Genomic DNA, 9,851 nt, shown 5'->3' with positions numbered 1-9,851 from the left:
GTCATGTATTACCCCCACATGACTGGGTTGTGTGGCCTGAAGGCCGGACCTGAGAATGGTTGGCCGACCACTGTCAAGTCGATAGTCTAGTTTGTAGGTCCGATGGGTCTACCCAGACTAGTCCGTACACCAAGGGTGATAAAAGCACACTCCTCAAACATAACCACATCGATCATCCAATCTCACACCACTCCGTACAACGGCGTTAACACAAATATCATGATCACGAGGACCATAGACACATAGCAACAGTAACGTGCAAGTGCTAGCCTAAACTAAGCCAACCAGGTTCTAATATCATATACATATACTGAAACCGTGATACATAAATATCTCATTTCATTTATTTTCACATCAATTATATCATTTTACATATATACATGTATCATAAAAACCATCGGCCCGTACGCCGGTATTTCACATTTTATCATAGCTCGGCCCATACACCAGCTACACATAGCACAGTTCTTACACTAGCAAACAGTAATCACATAGCATAACCCGTACGCCGGCAAATCACATAGCACAGTCCGTACGCCGACAAATCACATAGCACAGCTCGTACGCCGACAAACATATCCACATATATATATATATATACACAAAAACATCTCGGCCCGTACGCCGGTTTTCCATCATAAAAATCCACATCATCCACATTCCCAGAAAATAGCATTACACAACATTTTTACTCATGCCACACAGTAGATTTTCCACATACTCAACATACGATCATTTTCACGGTATTTTGCAAATATAAGACATATATATAAGCATTTTCCAAAACAGTACTAGTTTAGTTTATCCCCTTACCTGATCTCTAGAAAGCCCCTAATAAAATTGTCCGCACCCGCAGGGTTCCTAACTCAACACCCTAAAAATGAAAAATCCCAGAATTAAAGTTCAGTATTTCGAAGCATACAATATTTTCCTCAACTGCCAAGAACCCGCATATTGAGTAGAAAGTTTTCACCCAAAAGCATTCAAGTTTAACACCTAAGGGGTTCCCTGACTAATACTCCGAAACTGAAAACCCCTAATATTAAACTTCAATATTTTCATGCACACAACATTCCTTCTCCCTTGGTATCCTCTCCGACGCCCTCACCCTCGCCTCCTCCACCCACCTCCTCACGGCCCAAACAAGTTGTCACGCATCCCTCTTACTTAGTTGATTATATCTGCCTTACTTTACCCAAGTCCTCCACGGCTTCACAAGTTTCAAGATGTTCCTCAAGTACGGTTCATTGTCTCTCATCCTTTTTATCTTATCATTGTTTTTCTAATCAACATTTGGCTTTTTTTTCTGTCATGTCCCAACATCTCGAACCCACCTCATATTCTCAAGGCTGTGCTACACCCACATTGCTTGATGACATGGCTTCTGAAATCCAAGCCCTAGAAACCAATAACACATGGGTTCTTCAACCCCTTCCACCTGACAAAAAACCAATTAGCTGTAAATGGGTGTTCAAAACAAAACTTCAGGCCGATGGATCCATAGAGCGACACAAAGCTCGCTTGGTGGCCAAGGGCTACACTTAGGTAAAAGGTTTGGATTATCATGACACTTTTGCTCCAGTTGCTAAACTTGTTACTGTTAGGTGAGTTCTTGCAGTAGTTGCAATTCGAAATTGGCATCTCTTTCAATTAGACGTCAACAACGCTTTTCTCCATTGTAACCTCGATGAGGAGGTCTATATGCTCCCTTCACCAAGTTATTACAAACAGGGGGAGACTCGTGTTTGTCGTCTTCAGAAATCCCTTTATGGTCTTAAGAAAACCTCTAGCAATTGGTTCTCTAAATTATCTTATATTTTACTTGTTGCTGGTTTCAACCAATCTCAGGCCGACCATTCTCTTTTCACCCGCTCTCAAGGTCAGTTTTTACCCTCATTCTTGTTTATGTTGATGACATTCACATAATCGGTAATGATCTCTCCGATATTAGTACTTTCAAAGTCATGTTTGCTTAGAAATTCCAACTAAAGGATCTTGGCAAATTGAAATATTTCATTGGCCTCGAATTTGTTCGCTCTCCCACTGGCATATTTCTTAATCAACGCAAATATGCTCTTAACATCCTCACTGATAGTGGTCATCTTGGTGCTCGTCCTGCCCACTTTCCCATGGAACAAAATCTCAAGCTCAATAATACTGATGGTGATCTTCTCTCCGATCCAAGCTCGTTTTGGCGACTCGTTGGACGTTTGATCTATCTCACCATCACTCGTCCCGACATTGTATTTCCAGTCAATATTTTCAGTCAATTTATGCACCAGCCTAGACGAACACATTATAATGCTATTGTATGTGTTCTTTGATACATTAGGACTTCTCCAGGACAGGGCTTATTTTTTCCTACTGCCAACACTCTTCAAGTCTCAGCCTATTCTGATTCGGATTGGGCTAGTTGTCCCCTCACTCGTCGCTCTACCACTGGTTTTTTCATTCAATTGGGCATTAGTCCGATTTTCTAGCACACTAGAAACAAACTACCATGTCTTGCTCCTCCGCTGAAGCTGAGTACCGTGCACTTACTTCCACTACATGTGAACTTACATGGCTCAAAACTATTTTAAATGATCTTGGAGTACCTCATTCCCAGCCTATGCTCTTATATTGTGACAATCAAGCGGCTCTTCACATTACCCAAAATCCAGTTTTCCATGAATGTACAAAACATATAGAAATCGATTGTCACATTGTTTGTGAGAAGTTACGAGTTGGCTTTTTTTTCACTAAGCATATTCCTACCCACAGTCAACTTGCCGATATCTTCACCAAAGCTTTGGGTTGTGAACATTTCCAAGATTTATTACGCAAGTTGGACATTACGGATCTCTATTGTAAGAACCCGAACCGTGATATATGGATTTAAATAAATAAGAGATGGGCAAATTGGGAATTTAGCAGGATTCGTCGACGAAGCCAGAGTTCGTCGACGAAGTCCATGTAAGTCTCGTCAACGAAGTTCAAAGGCTCGTCGACGAGGAGAAGTTGAGGAATTTCGGGAAACCGGGGATATCAGGACTCGTCGACGAAGTCACCATCTCGTCGACGAGTTATCTATATGACCTCGTCGACGAGTACAAGTCAAAGGGGTTATAAATAGAATTTTCTTTACTTCTCAACTAAGAAAACTCAAATATCTCTCTCTCTCTCTCTCTCTCTCTAGAACTCTCCCTACTCTCTATCTCTCTAGATTTCTTCATTGTTCGTCATTAGAATCGTGAATCTGAAGTTACCACGAGGATCGTGGAAGGATTCTCTACAAGTTCTATGGATCGGAGTCCCGTTTCGGAGATTTTCGGGTTTTGGCGTAAAATCGAGGTAAACTCGATTTTCAATTATGATCTGGTAGTTTTGTAGGAAACAATCTTGCGAATATATTCTGTACTGTGATTTGTAGGTTTTGGAACTCAGTTCGCTATCTAGGAACCTTAGAGTTCGATAATTGCTATTCGGGGAAAAGGTAAGGGAAATTGTGTTTATATCGGTTATTTTCAAAATCAGACTCGATAGAACTGTGGTTCACGGTTCTGTGTGTGTTTTGGCTACTCATTTGAAGGGATCTAACAAGGAAAACTATGGATTTTTCATGATTACTGTTTTGGGAAAAAAGGGGCAATAGGCTGCATCCCTGGTTTTGTTGAAAACCGAGTATATGTTGATTTATACTGTGTTATGGGGATGGTCGTACCTTGACTTGTTTAAATTGTATATGTTTGGAAAACCATGATTTAGATTACCAAATGGGTGTGATTTTTTTGGTTATATAAGCATTCATGTGTGTGTGATTGGTTAAATGGCTAGTAAGAACGAGGTTCTGAATTGGTTCCAATACTGAGAGAGTCCGATTCTATATCCGAGGGTGTGTGTTTATCACCTGCCATGTAGGCAAGAGTGTCCGGCTCTATATCTGAGGGCGTGAGCCTATACCTGCTGATCACCAAAGGGTGTGGATCCACCAATTAGCGCCGGTACGATGCCATGGGAGTCTGGGATTAGCCATGTGTCGGTGGCGCCGTGCTTCACAGGTTGGCTACGGGCCAACGTCAGATTATTGCAGACTAGCTTCGAGCCGAGGGGTGTGACGACACTAGGTAGATCGTGGGCGTGCGCATGCGTGCGTGTGCATGTATGCACTATGTAAAATTAGTATTAGACTGCATTTAACTGCATGTATGTTGTATCATGATAATACTCAAATGCCACACCGATATAACCTGTGTTCTTCCTTACTGAGAAGTGTCTCACCCCTACTGTACGTACATTTTTACAGGTCCTTCGAGTAACCGGAACTAGTGTCCTGGTGTAGGGAGCTTAGTGGCCAATGTATTGCGTTTAGTGCTTGGGTAAGTGCTAAGACTTTATTTTGATGGGTTTCCATTTTGGGATGTGTTGGGCACCCAATTGTATGTTGTATGATATAGCCTGTTTCTGCTCTTGTATAGACTCTGGTATGGTACTTGTTAGCCTTAGTGGCTACACCATCATTGTTTAATGTGTTTTGATGATATTAACCTGTATGTTGTTCCTAGTGTTTTCCTATCTTTGCAGATCATGTTTAGTACAGGTACTCGTACATGAATTATTGGATCGAAGGCAAAGATCGAACCGAGTAGACGTCAAGAAGGAAAGATCAAATGGACACGTACTCGGAATGACCCAAGCACAACCAAAGAAAGCTTAATTGTAGAATTATTTGTAATAAGAGTTGTGTGGGTTAGTATGTTTTGTAACTCTTGTGAGTATGTTTCTTGCATGATTTCTGAGTAAGAGTTGAGCAAAGCACATGCATACTAGGACACATGAGTTTATAGGATTGCACTAAAGACATAAATACAAACTCACCTTTCATAGCTTTCTAAGTTAAAACAAGAGTTTGTCAAATGAATCCTAAAACTCAAATATGTTTTCAAAGGAACAAGTTTTTAACATCCTAGTTTTAAAAACATTTTTATACTTAGTCCCGATTGTGTTAAAACAAGTTTAATGTCCTAAAAGTTCAAAGAAAGTCGAGTATATTTACAAAATGACATACTAAGCATATAAGATATCAAAATGGGTTTTCAAACGTATTTTATTAATTAAAATATCTTATATTCAAAAGGAAACTCATTTGGACAAGTTTGAATCTTCATTAGACTTAATATATTTCATATAATTTTGTCCAAGAATGATTTGAGTCATTAAAACACTTTTTGACAAGGAAAAACAAAGTAATCGTCACTGCCGTAGTGCAGTCTTAAGTCCTGAACACCTTACGGTATTTTGGGCATAACTTTTTATAGAAAAGTCCAAATGAGACGATCTTAGTGTACCTGGAAATTTAAGACAAAATGCCACAACTTTCATTTCGGTGACTTTTTCTTATTCAAGGACCTCGTCGACGAAATTCAGATTTCGTCGACGAATTCTGGGCAGAAGCGCTCCAACGGGCAGAAAACAGCTAGTTTGCCAAATAAAATATTTTTTCCTTCCCCCCAACGGCTAGTTAATGGCTCCTAAGGTTCTTGGACTATAAATACAAGCTATTAAACTTGTATTAACAAGGTTTTGAAGGTCTTTGATCATTGTTAGTAAAAAACATCATTTTATACAAAACCTAGCACATTGCATATTAGTTCTTCATTACATGTGCTCATTCTCTCTTTCTCACTTATTGTGTTTGATTCAATTCTTGAGAGAATAGTGTGAGGTTTGAGTTGTAAATCATATTTGTTCATTATAAGGAACATTCTTTGTAATCTTCCATCTTTTTGTAAAAGGTTCTTTGTGAACCGAATCGGTAAAGCCTCTTTGTGAGCGGTAGGGATTTGTTCCCAAGTTTGTAAGGCTTGCTCCGCTGTGGAAGGAGCGATTATAGTGGATTGTAGAATCCTTGGTTTGGTGCTAAGGCGTGGACGTAGGCTTGGTGCCGAATCACGTAAAAATACCGGTGTTGTTCTTTCTCTCCCTTACACTCTTTATTTTATATCTTGTGCATGATTTATATTTATATTTCGATATAATTTCTTGTATCTTGTCAAGAGTTTTTATTTTGTAGAAAAATACGTATTCCTCAAAAAGAGTCTATTCATCCCCCCTCTAGACTATATACTCTGGGTTGGTACTTCCAACAGTACTGCATATGTATATAGAAAGACCTTTTTCTGCTGCGTATGATCTGTTATGTTTGGATGTGTTTAGGGTGCTTGGGAACCCCACGGAGTTGAACCCTCATCCTTAGTCTTGTGTCTTTGGATGTTTTGTATGATGCAGGGACAGATTAAATTACATTTTCATCCCTGGGTCCCATTTTCTGGTTTGGGGCATGACATCCATGCTCCAACTTGAGAGGGAGTATTAGAGAAATATACCCTTTCCATATAGAAAAATATACACTTTCCATTTTTCAATTATCTCATGTATATATATATATATACCCTTGTATCCCTTGTAATATGTGTGCATCAATAAAGATTTTTATTTTCTCCTCTAAATTTAACAGTAGCTGATATCATGATGATTAAAATTTATTTTTGAAGAAAATATCATAATATAATAAAGAATTTTTCACATATTAGTTTTTAAAGTTACATATGAATTTCAGAGACAATCCAATATTATAACAAATTTTATTGAAATATCTTTAACCTGCTAGATTGCCAAATACTTGCTACATTGTAACAACTTCACATTCTTTCACAAAATTTCAAAGCAAAATAAGTCAATTATTTTGACAAAATCCAAGTGTGAATCGTCTCTGTGGAATCGTCAAATTTTAAGATATATAGTATAAAATTATATAGATTATCATTCAAATTTACATAAGTTTAAATCTAAAACCTAAATTCTATGCCTCTTAATACTATCTTAAATAAATTTACATAACGTTTATACTATTTTAAGGGCGGAAGAGAGAGGGAGCTCAATCTAGATTAGCAATGAAAATGAATTCAATATAGGAACTAAAGAAAAACAAAGGAAGATTATAGAAAATTGTTAATATTTTTTACGCAGCGTAAGCCTGTAATCAAATTATCATACAAGTTTAAGCATGTGAGAAGATGAACTGATAATTATGTGTTATGAAGGCAAAAAAAGAAGAAAGAGTTTTATACAATGATAAGACAAAGACAAAGAGAATGCAAAGGCAAAGTCTTACAAATTAACAATGGATTGATTAGAATGGGAACCATGTGGAATTTTTTGAAAATAAAAGATAAAAAATGCTTTAAGTATTACATTACAAATTGGGACATAACAAGGACTCAAATTTTAAATGAATGGACACTCAAATGATAACATAGGCGTTGTTACCAAAATTTGTCTGAAAAAATTTGGATCAAGCAAGACTTTGATCGCCTATCAAGTGCAAGAGAAAAATGACTTGGAGAACTTGGGGTGTATTTTCGAGAATCACTCTAATGTCCAAGATAGGGAATCTAAAAGGATTGCATGTTTACAATATTAAAAGTATAGATGAGAATGAGATAAGATGAGATGTCTTCCTTAGGAAGTCCTTTTTATAGGCATTCAAGACATCTTCCTATTGATTTCTCCACACTAATAGATTGCACTCAAGGATTACATTTTGGATAGGTTGCTAGGAAGTAAGGATTGGTGTGCTAACCTCCAACTTTAATTAATGGACGTTACCTTCTTGATATCTTTTTAATTTTTGACCTTATATTAATTAATGTCAAGTTTAATGCTAGGATCTCTTTTAATTTGCGAAGTATCAAATTTTTTCCTCTCATCTTTTAAGAATAATTTAATAATTGGTTGTTATATATATTGTAATAAGTACCTCCATTGATTTGGTTCAGTTTAATTATAAGCTCATAAACATAAAAAGTTAAAACCAAACAATATTGGAACAATCTTCACGAATCGTTCCTCGATCACAATCACCTGAAAAAGACCAAGTAAGAATGACTTGGAGAACCCGAGATCTACTCCGGGAGATCACTCTGATGTCTAAATAAGGGACTAATGAGAAGCTTTGAATTGCAATAGTAAAAAGAGTGAGTATGAGTGAGATGTTCTTACCTCTTCTCTTATAGCGGTAGAGGTTGGCCCTTCAATGATCCTGTTATTAATAAGTGTGTCATTATGAGTAAGCGGTTATAGGTAATTTAAGGGAGATTATGTAAGACATCAATAGTAGCTATCTTGTAACCGTACGTGAGACATCAAATGTTTATCTTATAATTGTCCAACCCCATGAGCGTTCCTATCAATTTTGAGTGTATCGGAAATAATTAAATAAACGGAATATTTAAATCAATTGTGGTTTAATTTTTGATTTGTAAATATTTTTGTGTCTAATTTGCCTGAATAATTAAATTTTCATGAGGCTTGGTGTGGATTATGGTGAGTAGGGAGTGGGGATGAAGTAGAAGGAGCTCAACCTCAGGCCCCAGCGCATTCACAACGAGAGCAACAAGCTAACCGGCTAGGCCTCAAAATATTTTTCGCCTGCACACTTCCTTACTTTGTCATTACTAATATTATTGCTATTAATTTTGTTTTTTTAAGAAAAAAAGTTGCTATTAATTTTTTTTTTTTTAACATAATATGTTGATGCAAAACTCATTAACTTTTGAAAATTAAAAAATGCTAAATATGAACAATTTTGCTTTTTTTTTTTTGTGATGAAAGAATGTGAGAAAGAAAATTAAATATATGGTAAATTAATAATTAAATTTTCGTTTTATATGTTATTGACATTCAATTTTCTTAATTTTTAATTATATTTAAATTACTTTGTTTCTTATTAGTATTTGATATACTTCCTTATTTTATTTCTTTTCTCTTTTCATTTCAACAAATCTTTAACCCAAACAAAATCTTAACTTTTTAACATAGGAATCACAATTTATATGGAACCTTAAGGCATGTTTATTTGTGAAAAATACTTTTTTTATTTTTTGTAGTTTTTGAAATAATCGTGCTTTTTTATTTTTTATTTATAGATTTTAAAATAATTAAAAACATTTTAACAAATATATTAGATAATATTAGCAATCATAGATTTGGGGGCTTGGATTTAAATTTGCATATATATTTTTTTCAACATTTTTTTACATAAATTTAGGGAATTATAAAATAATGTGGCATTTTTATGACTACTTTTTTAAAAAAAAAAAATAAAAAATAAAACTATTTTTATAAGCAAATTGTGTCTAAACTTCTATTGTTTTTCGTATAAGAACATATGCTTATTGTCTAAATTTAAAACTATATTTGTCTACAACCAATTAATGAACTATACCAAAAATAGAAAAAAAAAAACTCAAATAATTAAGTTCTATTTCTAAGAGTAGAATAATATGAGTATATAAATTTGATAGCTTACAAATATATATATATATATATATATATATATATATATATATATAGTTGATTTGAAAGTTGGCATGAACCAGATTTTGTTGACATTTTGACATCCACCAATAGCAAAATATTGACCGAATGTTTACAGCTTTACATTGTTAAAAGAAAAATAATAACCAAAATTGGAGACGACACGACTCCGCTGGGGATCGAACCCAGAATCTCTGGTTCCGTAGACCAGCGCCTTATCCATTGGGCCACGGAGTCTTGTTGATGTTGCCTGTAATAATAATTTCAAAAATGTCTTTTCTAAACCGCTATAAAATCTCATATTTGTGAATATTTGGTACTGCGTGTTTTATATCTGACAGTGTTGCACTAATGGAAACAAATACAAAATCACTCACTTTTGAAAATGGATTGATCAATATACCTAGTTTATAATATTTAATCAATTTTTTTATTTTTAAAAATAACTTGACATATTAATGTTTAATTTTAATTTTGAGATTTTTTTTATTAAA

At 35.4% G+C, this 9,851-nt stretch overlaps 1 non-coding gene across 1 annotated transcript; it reads right to left on the bottom strand.

Moving 5' to 3' along the window:
- Positions 1-9,521: 9,521 nt before the first annotated feature.
- Positions 9,522-9,594, bottom strand: TRNAR-ACG (transfer RNA arginine (anticodon ACG)). Its single transcript has one exon. It is a non-coding gene; the product is annotated as a tRNA-Arg (tRNA).
- Between the last annotated feature and the right edge of the window lie 257 nt (positions 9,595-9,851).

Source organism: Malania oleifera, chromosome 13 (assembly GCF_029873635.1).
Source record: "Malania oleifera isolate guangnan ecotype guangnan chromosome 13, ASM2987363v1, whole genome shotgun sequence".
Classification (NCBI taxonomy): Eukaryota; Viridiplantae; Streptophyta; class Magnoliopsida; order Santalales; family Ximeniaceae; genus Malania; species Malania oleifera.
The sequence above is the reverse complement of the archived record's forward strand: the minus strand, read 5'-3'. Positions and strand labels throughout refer to the sequence as shown.